This window comes from Panthera pardus, unplaced genomic scaffold, assembly GCF_024362965.1.
Source record: "Panthera pardus isolate Hobbes unplaced genomic scaffold, ASM2436296v1 HiC_scaffold_24, whole genome shotgun sequence".
NCBI classification, from domain to species: Eukaryota; Metazoa; Chordata; class Mammalia; order Carnivora; family Felidae; genus Panthera; species Panthera pardus.
Window position 1 is genome coordinate 9,103,652 of NW_026526810.1, and position 19,284 is coordinate 9,122,935.

The 19,284-nt window shown below is 43.8% G+C and overlaps 1 long non-coding RNA gene across 2 annotated transcripts in view; it reads right to left on the bottom strand.

Moving 5' to 3' along the window:
* Positions 1-11,872: 11,872 nt before the first annotated feature.
* The window catches only part of LOC109273365 (uncharacterized), an 84,001-nt gene continuing 76,589 nt past the window's right edge, over positions 11,873-19,284 (bottom strand). For both annotated transcript variants that reach the window (XR_008416989.1, XR_002082989.2), the window contains exon 5: positions 11,873-12,119. This is a non-coding gene — a long non-coding RNA (uncharacterized LOC109273365). The remainder of the gene's footprint in view (positions 12,120-19,284) is intronic.

The following is a 19,284-nucleotide window of genomic DNA, read 5'->3' on the forward strand; positions in this document are numbered from 1 at the left end:
TGATTCAATCCCAAATTCTTCAATTTTTTTTTTTTAAGATTTTATTCTTAAGTAATCACTACAGCCAACATGGGGCTCGATCTCACAACCCTGAGATCAAGAGCCACATGTTCTGCTGACTGAGCCAGCCGGGCGCCCCTCAACTTCTTCAATTAAAGGTAGAATTGATTCAAATGTCTGGGCTACAGAGCCCCTCGACTGAACCTTGGAAGAAGATTGGGACAAATGGTAATCACCCAAATTTCTGCCATATTTTTGGTAGTTTTGCCTCTCGCCTTAAACCTTCCCACCACTGCTGGAGCTGGCCTCACTGGCCTTGACACCTGAGTGCCTAGCATCCATGGGCTGAGTCCATGAGCACATCCAACCTAATAAGGAATTCATTTTTGTTTGTTTGTTATATTTGACTGGCAATGGATATTCTATACATAACATAGAATAAGTTCTATAGCATAAGATAGTATAGTATGAGTTCTTCTAAAGAGTAAGATCTCTTTCAAAGAATAAAATGGAGTGCTTTGCGATGGAAAAGGTAATGCAAAGAATAATAATACCAAGGATAATAGCTTTATCCTGATTCAAAATACAATTGAAAAAAGGCATAAAAGCCAGTCTCCGAAAGCTGTCCTCATTCCAAGAATACATACCTCCTGGTCATTTAAAAAACGCACTGGGTCCTGTTAGAGGCACCTCAAGCACAGGCCACACCCCCTCCCTGCTTCAGCCTATGCATTAGGAATTCTGCAAATGAGTGTTCATGGTTCATGGGGGGTTCGATCACAGAAAACGAGTTGTTGATCTTTGGATGCCTGCAGGCCAGCAATCTGTGCTACAAGTTTATCCCTCCTAGGGAAAAAAAAAAAAATTTAAAGGAAGGAAGGACGAGACAAGAGGATGGAACCAGTACAAGCATCTGTAACAAGCTAATTGGACCCTTGTGGGCCACCAGCAGGCACAAAATTAAAACAAACAAAGCCTCTCATTGTGCCCTTTCAGGGCTGCACCCACCCCCGGCCTATCAGCTTTACCCCTGCCTCCTCCCCTGGTCCCCATTTTTAAAGGACCTAATTATGGGTCTTTCTGGAGGATCACAAGCCAGTTTTCATCTAAAAAGAATAAGGTATTTTGCCTCCAAACTGGAGACACTGTTAGAAGTTGGTAATTAGTATGACTTGTTAATGGAGTCTGGCTGTGATTAAGCCGTGATTGAGTGTGAGTTTGGTGCCTGTCAGTGGCTAAGCCTGGGAGGACGAGAGATGTTTAATGAGACACCTGTTGTTGGGGGCCCACTGGGGTTCATTGCCGCTGATTGGCACTTGCATGCAGTGTTCTCCGGGTGGGGGCTGGGATGAGCCTGGCAGGTGGTTGGCATCACAGCAGAGCCCGCCGCTCCCGGTGAGTCAAGGCTGGCTGCGTTTCCTGAGCTGTCTGTCCAAGGCCACGGTCACATGTTGCCAACTCCCAGAGAGCACTGCACTTAGCCTGCAGGAGGAAGAGTCCCAGCTTCCCCGTGACCCCTGCTCTCCACCAAACACCAGGCTGGGTGTCGGACATCCCTCCCCTCAGCTAGCCTCCGCTGATCCCCGCGTGTAGATGAGGAAGCTGAGGCAAGGGAGATTAAATAGTGCGCCCAAGTTCACATAGCCAGAGACGTACGCACTGTCCCCAGAGACGGTGCCTCTCAAACTTCTCAAGAATCCCCGAGGAATATGTTAAAATGCAGATTCTGATTAAGTCGGTCTGCAGTGGGCCTGGAAAGATCACGTCCCTAAGAGCTTCCAGGCAGGGGGTGCCTGAGTGGCTCAGTCGATTACACATCAGACTTCGGCTCAGGTAATCATCTCCCAGCTTGGGTTTGTGAGTTCGAGCCCCACATCAGGCTCTCCTCAATCAGCACAGAGCCTACTTCAGATCTTCTGCCCCCCACCCTCTGTCTGCCCTCCCTCACTCATGCTCTCTCTGTCTCTCTGTCTCTCTGTCTCTCTCTCAAAAATAAGCAAACATTAAAACAAAAAAGAGCTTCCTTGGGGCACCTGGGTGGCTCAGTCGGTTAAGCATCCGACTTCAGCTCAGGTCACGATCTCGCGGTCCGTGAGTTCGAGCCCCTCGTCAGGCTCTGTGCTGACAGCTCAGAGCCTGGAGCCTGCTTCGGATTCTGTGTCTCCCTTTCTCTCTGCCCCTCCCTCGCTCACGCTCTGCATCTCTCTCTCTCTCTCCCTCAAAAATAAATAAACATTTAAAAATTTAAAAAAAAAAGAGCTTTCAGATGATACCTATACTTTGTAAGTCTACATATAGGATACTTCCTTGTGTTTGAGTTGAATAGAACCCACGCAAGATATACGCCTATGGTGCATTTCAGATTTATGATTAAGATCACATTGTATTTTTAAAGTTGATTTATTTATTTTGAGAGAGACTGAGACAGTGCAAGTGGGGAAGGAGCAGAAAGAGAGCGAGAGAGAGAGAATCCCAAGCAGGGTCCACACTGTCAGTGCAGAACCTGATGGGGGGCTCGAACCCACGAAACTGTGAGATTATGACCTGAGCTGAAACCAAGAGGCAAACGCTTAACTGACTAAGTCACCCAGGTGCCCTGACCAGATTGTACTTTGTGAGGAAGAGAGAAGGGACGTACATCGTACTACTATACCTCATCTTTGCCCTCAGATAGAGCCTGATGCTAAAGATGTTTAGGAATTGTCTACCTAAGCATGAGGTGGAGGAAGCAGGTAGACACAGCAAAGTAGCGGGGGCCAACCTGAAAAATCACAGGAGTCCCACACTCTACACGAACACATTGGCAGAACATTCCCAGGAGGGAATAAAAAGTCTCATCTCGGGGACACTGCCCTTTCAATCTGTTAGGGATCCAGCCGCAACCATCCACCCTTACACCTGACTCTACCCCTGCCCAAATCCGCTTGACAAATACCAACCTTTCAAGATCAGCAACCAGGACCTCAGTAAACAAAACAAAACAAAAGAAAACAGCCCTTTGTTCTTTCCTGACGGTTGTTTCAGGCTGAATGTTGAGTCAAAACACACACAGGAAGTCATAAAGACACCTGCAGCCACCTGCACGAGGTTAGACTCTCAGGTCCAGGTGGAGGGGCTCCAGGATTCCATCTGACCTTCCCAGAGACTCAGCCTACAATTCAGACCACGTTGTTTCAGACATTCCGCTGAAGATTTTCCGAGCTGGAAAAAAAAGACCCACAGCCTCTAGCAAAAATCTGGGCTCACTTGGATAGTTTGTTGAGCATAAAAATACCTGAAGAACAAAACAATCGTGGATGCCTTCAGGTTCCAACACCAATATCAAAAACAGACAAAACTGCATGGGTGGGTAATTCACAATACAAAACACTTTGTCTTAAATTCCATAGATCATTGAGGGTAAAATGATTTTGTTCTGATTATCCAGACAACCATCTCATTTCTTGGTTCCCCTTGGCTGGGGGAGACCTGGCCTGAAGGACATACAATATTGTATCAAGCATATTTTCCTTGTATTAAAATGATCAGGGTATTGATTTACGGTTCTCGAGAAGTAAAATATTTAGCTGATGTGGGCCAATTTTATTTCAAAATTGATAGAAAGAGAAATGTCATATTAGCCACAATTTGATCTAATGAAAGGTAAAACCCAATGAATAAGTTATTGAAAAATTTTATATGTATTCTCTTTCTTTACATTTATATTTATGACATCAGAGTATGAGGCATTATCAGGACATTCACATGTGTCGTTTCCAACAGAAAAGTATGCTTCAGACTTCTAGAAGGATATCAAAATTTCAGATCCATCTTTCGATAGGGATTCAGTATGCTTTTTCGGTAAACATGGAGATAGGGGGCAGTCATCTGCCAGAAACTTACAGAGAGGCAGATATGGTGTCTGGCTTATGGAAATCTTTCTTTTTGAACTGTTAAAATTTTCAAGTACCAAAAGGTGCTACATCTCACAGATCCCATATGAAAAAGGAATATGCAAGATGCTTTAGGATGGAGTGAATAAACAGCAGATCTGGAGACAGATGGGTTTGGGACAGAGGCCCAGTTCTGAAAAGTACTAGATGTATAGCCTTGGACCAGTGGCTTAACTTCTTTGAGCCTCAGTTTCTCCATTAGTAATTTGGAAGCAATCAGATTATCTTGGAGTATTTTTATAATAATTAGACATAAGGTATGGAAAGTTCCCAGTATGTGGCAGATGCTGAATGAACCCCGAAGAGGGTTTATCATGATCACTATCCTACCAGCATTACGCTGGTAAACATCCCCCAGCGGGAGCTGGGAGGGCATCCATTTAACCGTTTCACACCACAGAGGTGGACTATAAAAACACCCATCCAAGTACCATCCGCTCTCACCCGGGACTATTGCCATAGCCTTCTAACTAACAGGTCTCCTTGACCCACTCTGGAACGCCCTCTCCCCTGGCATCTGTTGTGTACATGAAAGTCAAAGTGAGCCTTTGGAAACGTAAGTCATATCAGGTCACTCTGACTCAAATCAGATGGAGCGATAGCCAAAGTCCTTCTGCTTGCCCAGAGCCCTACTTGATCGAGCCTCACGTCCCAGCACTCACCTGCCCGCTCACCCTGCCCAGTCTCCCTGAGCTCTCCATGGGCCCCAGCTCAGCTCCTGTTGTTCCCTACTGAGAATGTTCTCCTCCAGCTCTCCACCAGATTCACCCTACCATCCCATCAGTTTTCTATTCAAATCAGAGAGCCCTTCACAGATTAGCCCGTATAAATTTGCCTTCACCCATGCCTCGTGGTGCTTCTCACCTCCTTACCTTGCTGTATATTCTCCATAGCACTGATCTGCTCTAACACGTCATAATTTGTTGTTCCTAAACATTAATATCTTACTCTCCTCCCTAAAGGTAAAGGCTGTATTTTTTTTGTCTTTGTTTGGGTTTTTTTGATAAATCCCAAGAGCCTAGAAACATTACCTGGTACGCCATAAGAAAGATGGTAAAAAATGGATACATAAATAAATAGGTGAATAAATGAATGAGTTCCTGACAAACAGTAGGCCATGCATGACTGTTGAGAGACTGAATGGCATTGGTTCTTTTAATAAGACTTCTCTCTAAATAGGAATCAGCCTCTTGTGGGGTACAGCGCTGTCTTTTGACCTCAGCATGTTTCCACCGGAAAGTATCAGAAAACATTCAGCCATCTGAACAACCAGTCTGCAAAATAAGAAAATCAACAATGGGAGGGGAAAAGAAGAAGAAGAGGAAGGAGAGGAAGGAGAGGAAGGGGAAGGGGAAGAGGAAGAGGAAAGAGAAGAGGAAGAGGAAGGAGAAGAGGAAGAGGAAGGAGAAGGGGAAGAGAAAGGAGAAGGGGAAGAGGAAGAGGAAGGAGAAGGAGAAGATTCAGCCAGTGAGAAGAACTGAAGCCCAGAGAGGAAAACTAAGGGCAAGAGGAACTTGAACCTGGGGCCGGGTGTTGTTCAGGCCTAAGCTCACTATTGCCTTGTCCTTGTTGCCTCCTTCGCTGGGCCTATCACCCTCTAAAGACTCCTGGGCAGAGAGTAGGGCTGGAGGAGTCTTGGTCATGTGACTGACTGAAGCAGGCCTCCTGTTTCTGTGTATGTCACAGATGCCCTTATGCATCCCATGGGGAGGAGCAAGGCCTTCTTTATTCCTCAGAACAGAAGAGTGCAAGGTAACAGCCCTGGAATAATTCCCAGAAAGGAAAAGCCACCATGGGCTGGGCACCCACTGCTTTCTGAGCACTGCTCAGTGAGCCTTGTGTGCAATGGTTCAACAGACCTTCTTGAGACTGTCTGACCAGGAGGATGACGTTCTGAATGTGCCAGGGACCCTCTGCTGGCGTTTACCCCCTATGTAAGTTCCATGCGGGAAAAACCATGAGTCCTAAGGGGGCAGAGTCCAGAGCATCCACATGAGAAGGAAAAGCTTCATAGAATCCCGGCCCAAATAGAGAGAAAGCCCCCCGCCCACCTTTCCCTGTACCCCCTGACCTCTGATAACTGGCCTCAGCCACTGGCAGAGTATATGATAACAGCAGGCCTTCTTGGAATCATCACAGAATGAGCTTGGAACCATGGCCAACGGGACCTGAACACATGCACAGAGGCAGGAGAGTCAGCGTACAAGCAGGGAAGGCCTGGCCACAGGCAGGTAACCTCAAGAACCACCGGAGGCCCCCACTAGGGGGTCAACCCAATGTGGGCAATGCAAGGGGCATTGCAAGTCGTGCAGATGAGCCCCAACCACAGTTGATGCTGTAACCCTGCAGCTGACTCCTGGACAGCCTGCCCACCAGTGCACAGCATTGAATGTTCGGTGATGCAGGACCGTATTTAACTTAACCACATTAGAATAAATTTCATCTCTAGTTCACATTCCAGAATGAGGGTTTAGTCATTCTCAACTGGTCCTTTTGTTTTCTTACTAAAGTTCCAAATTAAAGCAAAACAAAGCAAAAAAAAAAAAAAACAAAAAAAAAACAAAAAAAAAAGCTTCAGGGGGCACCTGGGGGGCTCAGTTGGTTGGGCATCTGACTCTTGATTTTGGCTCAGGTCATGACCTCGTGGTTGTGAGTTCAAGCCCCAAGTTGGGCTCTGCGTTGACAGAGTGGAGCCTGCTTAGGATTCTGTCTCTCTCCCTCTGCCCCTTTCCTGCTCTGCTCTCTCTCTCTCTCTCTCTCTCAAGAATAAATAAATAAACATTAAAAAAATCCCATCAGGCTATCATTTTCAAGGGCTACATGGGACTAGCAGATATTTACTGTTTTTATAATTAATACTCCAGTGCATTGTCCAGAATTGGTAAAACCAAGGACTTTCAGGATGTGGCCGCAAGGAGGCTTACGTATGTCAAGGTGTATACACGTTACATTATAGCACAATGCGATGTACTATATGTTGTCTAATTCAACCCTGAGTGTTAGGCATATTACCTCCATTTTTATAGATCAGGAAAATTAGAGAAAATAAGTGCTCCTGTTAGCTGGCTAAGGCTGCTGTAATAACCACAGATGGGGTGGCTTAAACAACAGAAATGTATTTTCTTATGGTTCTTATGGTTCTAGAGGCCAAAGGTCCAAGATTGGGGTGTTGGCCAATTTGGTTTCTTCTGAGGCCTCTCTCACTGGCTTGCACATGGCCGCCTTCTCTCTGTGTCTTCACACGGTCTTCCCCCTGTGTGCACCCCCTGGTGTCTCTTCCTCTGACACCAGTCAGATTGGGTTATGGCCCAACCTAAAGGCCTCATTTTAAGTTAATCACATCTTTAAAAGCCTAGCCGCAAATACAGTCACATCCCAAAGTATTGAAGGCTAGGCCTTCAGCATATGAATTTGTGAGGGGACACAATTCAGACCACACCAGGGGCCATATACTCCAGTTTGCCTGGAATAGTCAGTGTGAGCTCATTGCCCCAAGGTAATTATTACATAGCACCTTTTCACTCTCAAAAATCATCCCCGTTTGAATGATCAATCCCACACTCATGCAACTGTGACAGCAGAACTCATAAAACATCTCAAGAACGACAGATGGAGTTTCAGCTTTACTCTACTCACCAAATCTGCCTGTCCCCTCTTGCTTCTCAAATACTTCCTTTGTGCAAATACGGGGTGCCCCTGAGGGGAATTATGCTTACCTGGCACTTTTCAGGATCTAGGTAAAGAAATCAGGAGATGCACAGTGACCTGGTAGGCAGCAGCTGGCCACACAGTACAACATGGCTTCTCCCCAATTTCAAAAGGAAGTATTGCTTCTTTGGATGAACATGGGCATATGGGTCTTCTCCTGTCCCTCTCTCCTCACTTTAGTTTTGGCTGAGCATGTTTTGCTACTGTTCCTTTGTTCCAAAATTAAGAACATTCTTTTATTCCATAATGAAGAAGAAAGCCATGTGCATGTGTCCAGGAGAACGCCATTGGAGGACCTGTTGGTGGGTGTTCCAGCCGGAGCCTTGTGCCAGGCTTCTGCTGTTATTTATCTCCCCCTACCCCACATACACACACACACACACACACACACACACACACACACACACACACAAAGGCCCAGCAGCATATGGTGCTTCCCTCACCTCTTCAGCATCTTCCATATCACATGCAGCAAGACTTTCTCTCCTGGGGTGTGCGTGCTGGGCCCCTCACTGGGACTGCGACTGTATCGTCTGACAGACAACAGGCTGCATATTGCTGGGCTCTGCCACTGCTGGGAGCTGCTTACTTAGTCTTTTAACAGTTCACTCATCGGGGAAGGTAAGATGGCACCCCGAGACTGTTGGTGTGAGGGATTTTGTCTGGGGAAGGAAGGCAAGACAACTCTGGGAAAGTCTAAACTGATTGTTTGACCTTTCTGCTCCAATTTATCACTCCAAAAATTAAAATTATAACAATAGCTTCCATATAGTGTTTGCCATGTGGTAGGCTTCGTGCCAAGATCTTTCAAACCAAAATTTAATTGAACCATACAAACCCATGAGGCTTCTGACAGTGAGTGAGCAGCAAATCTGACCTGAGATCTACCTGTCCCTCTATAGTTCTTGCTGCCATAGTACCTCTTCAGATCTTTTTTGCAATCGTTGGTAGGGCAAGCTTCCTGAAATGCATTAATAGCATCGCTTTAGCTTTAAAAAAAGTGACTCATTCATATCTGTAGTCAAGCGCCTCAAAGTCTTTCCAAAGAATCTTTTGTCCACAAAATATTATTAAATCCCTGCCTTCTAGTCTTGACCCCGTCCCCAAAGAGGGTTAGTGGCCTCTTGTGTTAGAAAGGGTAATTTGCTCTGTTTCATTATTGCAGAACATCTCCCAGCCTGAAGTATGTTACTATTCATCATGAGTCTCCACTAAGGAGAGACAGCATGTGGTGTTTCCCAGCCTGGATACCTCATGGAACCCATTGCCTTCCTGAGACCCTCAGGAGCCTAGTCACCTGGACAACATCCTCCTGGAAATGCTGGCCTCTTAAAATGCCTCAAGTTTCCATACAGACCCGTCAGCCCTGCTTAATCATGTCCCTGCATTATTATTTGGCAGGAACATTTTCTCTTCTAATAGGTAGTAGGTAATCTTCTACCCACACTATAATTTGCCTCAAACCCAAGCCTAAACTCAAGTTATTTCTTCCTATCTACCATGCCGCCATCTGCCTGTCCCTACTTTGAGGTCTCAGCTCAACCCTAGGGACCTCCTCCTTACCTTGTCTGTAATTCATTCTAGCTACCCAATTAGTACCTGGCCCGTGCCCTTAATTGTGTGCAAAGCACAAATTCACACTAAGTCTGCTCCGTGTCCAATATTCTTTTGTAATGCTAAAACTGTTCTGTCCTTGGTAGTCTTACTTCATTGGCTAGATTGTAAGCTCCATGTGGTGCTTTACCTAAGCCAGCAGCATCTCCCACTGAACTGGGACCATGACTCTCCAGTCCAGCCACAACCCTCCTTTTCATTCTGGCTTTCCTGTAGGATAACCAATTTCTCCCAGCTTTCCTGGGACTTTGCTGGTTTTAGCACTGAAACCTCAAGCCCCAGGAACCTGCTCACTTACCAGGCCAACCAAGACAGCTGGTCACCCTACCTACCTTCCCTGGCGTGTGTTAAGGTTTTGCATCCTAAATCTTCATGCTCTGCCTGGAATGTTCTCATCCCATGGTTGGTCTTTCAAGGCCAAGTTCAAACCGTTTTCCCTCATCAGACATTTCCTTATAGCATTCCTCATCATATGCCTCTCTCCTGAGGGGTCTTAGCTAGATCTTAGCTAATCACCCACTGACTCATGAGTCAGCTCTCCATACAGCTGTGTCCCCTCTGGGTGATCTCAAGAACAGGGCGCTGTCCTGCATCCCCAAGCCTCCCTACTAGCTCAGCATAATTGTTTACCCCAAAGGTTCATCAAATGAGTGGACAATCAGGTTTTGCTGATAGATTGATCTGATCTAGGGCAGGCCCAATCTAGGGCAGGCTGAAGTCCCGGCAGGTGTACCAGAGAGAATCCGGAACTGACAGCACTCATTCCACTGCAGCTAAAAATCACAGGAAATAATGCTCAAATCTTCAAACCAGCGGAGAACCGGAGCTCCTCTGTGCGATGCATGGGACTGTCTGTAACTCATTAGTTGTACATTCACTTCTTTCTAAAGACAGTCCCCCAGGCTCCGCTGATATATGCAGGTAGGAGTTGACTTCCGTGCTGTATGCCTCCCAGGAACGGGAGCACTCTCCCGCAACGCTGCTAGGTCATGCGGAATAGTTATCATTACAGATCTTGCTGGGGAAATTGTAGAGGCCATCTTTTTTTTTTTTAAATGAATATAAAGTTGAAAAGGAATTTTGACAAGTCGGATTCACCAAAGCCAAAGTAGGCCACCCTGACTTGAGCTGTCAATAAGGTGTTAGGGAAGCCACTGGGAGATTAACACCCTTTCACGGTGACCCAGCTGTTCTCTTGAAGGTGATAACGTGCAATCAGACACAGGATGATGAACAAAAGCAAGTGGGGGTTAGGATGGGGAGTTTTCCTATCTAAGGGTCCAGGAGAGCTCCTGCTTATTTTTCCAAAAAATGACCATGTTTATTTTTCTTAATCTAAGTAGTGTTATTTTCCAACCTGCATCAACTACAAGAAAGGAAAGATTTCACTGAGTATTTTTCCTCCTATTGTATTGCAGTACATTGATTTTCAGGAAGCTACTATATAAAGAGAAGCTCTCCATATAGAGAGAAAACCTCTCTCTCTTTCTCTCTCTCTCTATATATAGATATTTTAATCGATTTTTATTATGCCATTTATATTTCATTATATTATTTATTATGTAAAGTGTGTGTGTGTGTGTGTGTGTGTGTGTGTGTGTGTATAAGCAGAGAGGCAAAGACCAATACCCGTCCAAATACAACCTGTCGCATTACCAGGTAGGCTGTGCACCATGTTGGGAAAAGTCACAGCAATCCTCAGACCCACCCTCCTCATCTAAAGTCGGGATTCCTCGGAGGTCATAGGTGAATTGAACTGAAGTCAAATGCTCAGTGGCCTGGCCTCTCACAGCTCAGCTAACGACGCATTAAGAGGAAGCCCTTGTATTTCCAGGATCCTGCTGTACTTCTTGGTGAAATGAAGTACAATAAACTCACTTGGTGAAATGAGTACAATAAACTCACATGTTGCTTTTAGAGTTTGCGTGAAAATAGAGCGCGGTGTAGGGGCGTCGACTTCCCAAATGGTTAGCAACCCATGCGCTACAGAATTTAGTACCTGTGTGTCTTCCATTTTTAACATCTCTTATCAAAATTCTTTAAATAGAGTGAAGGCTCCACGTGTCATGTCGTATTGCCAGTTAGCAGAATTCCTCTGCTCACACATCTGGCCTCCTGGGATGCAGCAATTTACCCCCTCCCATCCCCATTAAATGGTAGAGAGCTTATTTGGACATTCTGAAGATGTAAAGATAGTTTTCTGTGGTCCGAAATGACTGTCCTGTGCGGGCAATTTGAAGCTTTTTTTTTTTCAACTTACAGACAAGTGACAAAGAACAGGAAAGATACTGGAAAATTAAAAAGCAATTTTTAAAAAGGCAAAGAAAAAAAGCAGCACCAGTCTGTCTTCTGAGCCTTCATTCATGTTCTTCTTATAGCTCTTATCATCTATTGTTTTTTGTGTTTTTTGTTTTTTTAAGTGGGCTTTGAGCCCAATGTGGGGCTTGAACTCATGACCCTGAGATCAAGACTTGAGCTGAGATCAAGAGTCAGATACTTCACCCACTGAGCCTTCCTTTAGGCAAAGCTAAGAACTCTGTTCTGGAGCTCCAAAAATATTGGAGCCATGCTTTGGTAAACTAATCATTAGCTAGTATGAATAATTTTAAAGTAAAGGGGAAATAAATAAAAGCAAATTAGATTTTCCTTTTTTAAAAGCAGGAGGAAGAGTGTAGAACAATGCTTTAATAAACAGGCAGTCAAGAATGTTCTTGGACTCCAGGGTCTGGATTTGCCCTAGAGTAGCTCTGTGAATAGAAGCAATTCAGGCCATCTCCTGGAGACTCAATTCCACACCAGTAAGTACACAATGTAGTTAGACCAGCTGAATTTCAGGTTCCCTTCCAGTCCTGACAGTCAATCAGTCTACAAGGAAAAAAAATTCTTATTTAAGAATCAATTAATTAAGATTCATTATGATATTATTTTCTCTTAAAGACATCCAGTCTTAGAGAGAACGATAGCATTTAAGTTTTTAAATACAAAACCAGCAAATGTTCATTACAGAAAAAAAGAAAATAATGTCAACCTCCCTCACTCCCCACCCCCAAATATTCCTAAAACCCTAGTATCCAGAAATAACCATTCTCAACATTATAGTGTTTATCTTTCAGAATATTTCCTGAGCTAAAACATAAGTGCACATCTACTGACATGTATAAATGAGATAACTGTGCTCATATCACATAGCTGAAGGATATAATCATTGGCTTACGTTTTCTAGAGACCAGGTTGGCCTTACATACCGAAAGTTTTAGAAATAGATGTGTTCTTTGATTTAACAATTACACTGCTAACAAATGTATATTAAAAGGATATTCATGATAGCATTGTTTAGCGTCAGTTCTTAAAAATGGAAACAAACCAAATGTCCTAAAGACGGGATTCTGTTAGATAAATTATATGGTGCATCCACACCGTGGAGTACAATGCAGCCTTTAATAATGATACCCCGATGAACAGATCGAAGGATATGAAAAACAACATAGGACCATTTCCTCTGACAACCACAGGTAAGGGAGCTCACGGAAACGCTTTCTTAAAGCCCCAGGGAAGCTGCCAGGATGGGACAGCCCTGATCTGGGCTGCTGACAACAATTCCAGGCTCCCCATATGCTCTGCAGCTCCCAGAAATGGCAGACTAACATTTCCCTCCTGCTGGCACTTGTGGGCTTTGCCACAACTGTCACTGTTCCTGTCCTCATTCTCCGCTCTATCTCCCAAAGCCCTTGCCCGCTCTTAACCAAGGCCAGAGAGACTGGCCTCTTGAAGAGTGTCAAGAGACACTCTTGAAGCTAAAAAAAAAAAAAAAAAGAAAGAAAGAAAGAAAAAGAAAAAGAAAGAGAAAGAAAGAAAAGAAAAACCTGCTGGGTGGTCCTCTTAGACTTCACAGTGACAGGAGCCTTTCTTCCTCTGGAGCTGGGCAGGGGATGAAGGTGGCCGCAGGGGCAGGAAGCAGAGGGGGCTGGAAGAGGCAGGGGAGTGTGTGGAGACACTCAGCAGAGAGAAGGAGGGTCCCACAGGAAAACGAAATCAAGAGACCAGGCTCTGGGGCTACAGCAGGAAATGGGAAGCAGTGTTCTTTAAATAAGCATTCAGACCATGAAAGGAAGGAAGGCGCTGTTGTGCTTTCTTTCTTTAGTAATGTGGCCAATCAAGGAAGGAAGGAAATCCAAGGTATAGTCAGCCAGGTTCTGAGCTGTTTTCTGGTCCCTGGGAAGGAAAAGCTTTCCTTCTGTTATCTACTCCCCTTCCCTTTCTTCTCTACCATCCCACTCAGATTCTCCTGACCCACGGGTACACTTTCCCATCTCTGTTGTCAGAGTCCAGCTAAACGTCCCGATGGTTGGGCTGGTGCTAACAAGACAGGGCCCTAGATGGGAGAAAGGTGGCTGGTCCGCCTGTGCAGGGTGGGGTGCGTGTGATGGTTCACCTCCTCCTCCTCTACTCTGCCACGTGTTGGTCCCCCAATGGGGTGACTGCAGACGAAGAGAGTCTGGAAGTCCCTTACAGTGACTTCCGCATCCTCTCCTGGCCACCCCAGTCATTGGGGTTTGGCTATACCCAACTCCTACTGGGCACTGTCTAGCTTTCCTTTTTACCTTAATTTCCCTTAATTTCCTTTAGTTCCTAATGCCACTAATGCCAAGTATACTTATCAAACTTGGACTGTCAACAACCCCCCTTTCGCTCTATGATTTGGAATAGTACCCAAGGATCAGTTAAACTAATCCAACTCCCTCTCTAAAACGAAGCATCCTTTTCCTCAACATCTCTACCTTTTCCACCTCCCTCCTTTCCTGTTAGTGTGCCATGATGAACTATTAGTTAATTTACATTTTTAATTAACAGACCCGGTAAATCTGAGATGCAACGATAAACAAGTAAAAGTCTGCCCCAGCATCCACCTCTGCTGCCTGGCGGTGCCTGCTGCCTCAAAACTCTTGCATTTTTGTGTCCCCAACCACCATGAGGCCATTGGTAGATATAGCTTTTGTCAGCCTGATGCTATTGTGCTGTCCCCTGACTTCCAAGAATCCTGAATTTCTTAACGAGAAGGAATAAAACATACAAGGAAAGTCCCAGGGTGACACAAAACTAATGGAGACTGTAGAGCACCACACTCCCCAATGGAAGAGGAATCCAATGAGTCAGCAACACAGCTTCACAGTAAAGCGAATTCAATTGCCTAAGAACCTGCTATGTGCCAAATACTATGCTAGATGCTTCATGCCCACCAGGAGCCATTATCTCTTCAGGTGCTGAAGACACAATCCCTGTCCTCAAAATAAACATGTGTAGACAAAGCAGGTACATGATAACAGGCTTATAGACACTTGTAAGCAACATCTTAACACAGGGAACTCCAAAGGCAGTCAGACTAGATAAGCATGCATTTATGATGCTAAAAATAATTTGTATTTATTTGGTGCTTAACAAAAGCCAGGCTCTTCATCATCTTCATCATCAGAGAGATGTTGAATGATGTAGGTATTAAATTAAATTACTTTTAAAGTCGGCGATCTATTGGTATATATAATGGCGATGAATTGACCTGAGTAAGAATTAAATCTTATTTTGTGAATATGTGAAGTGAAGTTTATTAAAACCCAACAATTAGTCATATTGGCTTAAAAGCTGCTAATTCTGGAACACAATTAATACTCAGTAATATTTTAATGGTAATTGATATTTAAACCACAACACGAATTATGACTAGTGTTCGTTGTGACAATTAGTCGTTTTTGAGCACTGTCCTAAGTACATCCTAGAAAGCAGCTCATTTATTACTCCTATTAACCTATGTGAGAGATTCTATTATGGATCTCATTTTACAGATGAGGAAACTGAGGCACAGAACAGTGAAGTGATCTGTGCCTGGTTTTAAATATGGTGGGGATAGAAGTGAGACTGAAACCAGGTTCTCCTTGGTTCTGAACCCACAGTGTCCTAACCCACGACCACACCAACTAGATTCAGCTACTAGTTTGTTGGCTTGTTCTTTAAAGTGGGCCCCATGCCCAACGTGGGGTTTGAACTCATGACCCTGAGATCAAGAGTCACGTGCTCTACTGACTGAGGCAGCCAGGCACCCTAGATTCGGTTACTAGTTTTAATAATAAAGAAATTACAACTTAGGGGCACCCAGGTGGGTCAGATGGTTAAGCATCTGACTCTTGATTTTGGCTCAGGTCATGACCTCATCATGGTTCGTGGATTCGAGCCTTGCATTGGGCTCCATGCTGACAGTGCAGGCCTGCTTGGGATTCTCTCTCTCTCCCTCTCTCTCTCTCCTTATCCCACTGGTTCCCTCTCTCTCGCTCTCGCTTTCAGTCTCTCAAAATAAATAAATAAACTTAAAAAAAATAAAAAGAAATCACAATTTAAAGAAACCTCTAGGGTATGTTCCACTATAATATAATAGGTAAAATCTAGTTGAAAACCAACCACATCAGGGCACCTGGGTGACTCAGTTGGTTGAACGTCTGACTTCAGCTCAGGTCATGATCTCACACTTTGTGGGTTTGAGCCCCACATTGGACTCTCTGCTGTTAGCATGGAGCTCACTTTGAACCCTCTGTGTCCCCCTCACTGTCCCTCCCCCAACTTACACTCTCTGTCTTTCTTAAAGTAAATAAATAAACTTAAAAAGAAAAAAAGAAAACCAACCACATCTTTTTTTCTTTCTTTTTTTTTTTTTTTTTGTATATTTCTGACAAGTTAACTGCTCCGTTTCGAGAGGGTTTCTCTATAGGAGTGGTCATCAGTACTAAAATCCTTTTTATCTGAAAACTCCTAGCCTGGCTTTCAATCACCCAAGCTGACTTTTTAAAAGGGGGTGTTGCCTCTTGTACCAACCGTTCTTTCTTTGCAGTCCCGACACCTGCAAAAGCCAAAATTGTTTTTCCCCTGCTGCTTCTTGCTTGTGGGATGCGGGCTCTGGGGCCTGACATGACTCACAATAGGCATGGGGACCCTTGCAAGATCAGCTCACGGTGCTTCCTGAAGAAGCTCTTTGGACACCCAGGCCTGAGGGGCTCCTGGGAAGGCCTCCCGACTGCCTGATGAAGACATCACAGACCAGAGGGAGCATTTAAACACCGCTGGCTGCTTTGCATCCCTCAGAATGGAAAACGCTCTGCTCTGCCGGGTACCTTGCAATGGAAGGACCAGAATCTGATTCCTTCTCCAACTGCCAGCGACTTAATGCGTTGCTCTCTCTTACCAGGAGTTGAAAAACGCTTTGCATGATCAAAATATTTTAAGGTCTCCCCAATTTTTCTTCTGAAAATTGCCACTGATTCTGCCTAGGGTTAGTTTCTCCAGTATTTGATTACCTTCCCCTCTCTCCTGTGGGTTTTCACTGCGTGTTGATGAGTACTTTGAACTTGCTGAGTGTTACAAGTGGGGGCTGAGCTTGTATTACGCATTAGGTGAGGTAACTTCAAGGCCATGAAGCTAAAAGGATTCTAAGATGTGGCTGGAGGAATTTCTGTCAAATATCGTACTGAATTTTTTCTCACCAAATTCCTCACTGGAAAGATGAACGCGTTAGAGCACAAGGCTTATAATCTACATCTCCACTTAAATAATTTTATGCTTGGGGGCACGTGGGTGGCTCTGTCAGTAAAGCATCCATCTCGTGATTTCTGCTCCGGTCATGATCTCACAGGTCATGAGATCGAGCCCTGCGTCAGGCTCTGCGCTGACAGCACAGAGCCTGCTTGGGATTCTCTCTCTCTCCCTTTCTCTCTCTGTCCCTCTCCTGCTCTCTCTCTCTCTCTCTCTCTCATTTTCTCTCAAAATAAATGAATAAATATCAAATGATAATAAGAATAATGTCATGCTTGAATCGATTTTTAAAACCCATAAATCTGCATCCTATTGTAAGATTCTGATGAGGGCTGCTGTCTTAACTACGGCTGCTGAAGGTTCAAGAGAAGCTTCCCTAGGAAAACCGGATTGGGTTTGTAAATGAAAAAAGAAAAAAAAAATACAAGCACTCGTTCTTAAACTCTAGCTACACTGAAGACGAATGTGTGATTTACCAAAATGGTCCAGATTCAAGAAGAGGCTCCCTGTAGCTGACCCCACTCATATGTAAAGCCAAAACCCACAGCAAGTTAGCCTTGAGTCAAAATAAAACTTTGCTCCATCAAACAATGAGAAAAGATCTTGGAAACAAAAGTCCTTTCTTCAGTCTTGTATCATCTAATGGATAGCAACAATTCTCGCCCTCACCAATATCGATACTTCCTCGAAGTTCAACACCACCAATTACATTTCCTGGACATTTGTGCGGCTCTCGCAAGACACAGGTCACTTTCCACATTCCCACATTTCAACTCATCCTAGTAATTTTGTTCAGAAATTTTCAATGCATTTCCACTGAGACTCCCATCTCCAGGTAACTGTTACTACACACAGACTGGGTTAGAAAGTCAAGGTGTTTTTATCCTCCCATGGCAGAGTCACCAAGTTTTCTAAACAGCACTCATGATTTTCTACTTGAAATCCATTGTTTGTGTATACTTCTTGCTACCTGAACCACAAGCTTCATGAGAAGAGGAACCATCTCTTCTTCAAAGATTGCATCCTATCACCTACGGCACTTTGCACACGATAGTTACGCAATAAATATACATTGAAGGACCCAGAAATTCCCCTTCTAGGAATGCGTCCTACAGATGTGTTGGCAGAAATGCAAAAAGAGATATACCTTGTAGCATTGCCTTCCACGATAAAAATTGGGATCTACATAAAATGCCCATCAACAGAGGAATGGTAAGATAACCTTCCATAGCATACAAACTATGGATTGCTACATAGATAAAAATATACATAACATGTACACATGCACTGATAACAGGAGCAAATTAACTATGATATGATAAAGTGTGCATGGCATTATTATGTGAGAAAAGTTAAAAAAGAAGAGTTGCAGAAAACATGTATAGTATGCTCCCATTTTTAATACGTGTATATATATATATATATATATTATGTGCTATAACATTTTTATGCATCAAAAAATGTCTGAAAGGATATACAGTGTGCTCTCATGAGGAACATTTCTGGGAAGTGGATGTGGTGGAGGAAAGGAGAATTTTGCTCCTTTATGTGAATTTTGAGGCTGCTGGTGCTCTGTGCACTGAGTATGTATATCTTTACAATAAAAGCTTGAGGAAAATAAGTATTATCTAAATGAATGAGTGAATGAATGAAAATTGAATGAATAACATCCACATAATCAAGTAGCTAATTCTGAATACCTATGCTGGTTATGAGGACAAGCTGATGAAATCAGTCCTCTGCTAGGGATGGAAACATTATAGGATCAGACAGGTATTTACTGAAAGGCAACATAACACCATGCAAATTATCCCACCCTAGGAGTCTGTAGACTAAATTCCTGTATCATCTACTTACCTACCGAGCTGTGGGACTATATAGCTTCCCTAGATCTTAGTTTTCTGATTTACGAAATAAGGTTGAGCTGATTTACAAAATAAGGTTTATAAAAAAGAGCTCCAAAATTCCTTTGAATTCTAAATTTCTTACCCCTTTCTTGAAGGGAGAGAGAGGAATGATGGGGGTCATCAAATGGCCAAAGGATTAAAGACGGCAGGTGCACTGCTAGAAGAAGACAGGCAGTTAACAGAAACTGACATTGAAAAAAAGAAGTACTTAGGAGGTTAACATTCATTTTATACTTTACTTCATGATATAAATTTATGCTTTCATCTGCATTCAACCCCACATAACATCCTATAAGACAAGGGAACACTGTTTACAGCATGACATTTCAAATATCCAGATGATGGTCCATTTGGAATAGATTACAACTCTGCTTTCTGTCATCAAGCATTCTTGGACCCATATTGCATCCATATGTAGCCAAGAACCATTTGTTGGTCCAGTTTTCTTTCATTTGGGGGAAAAGGGGGAAAATGGAGAAAAAGTTTAACCCAGAAGTCTTTCTTAATATGCTCTTTCTTCTAACTTTTCTAGATTAGAAACTTTTCTACAT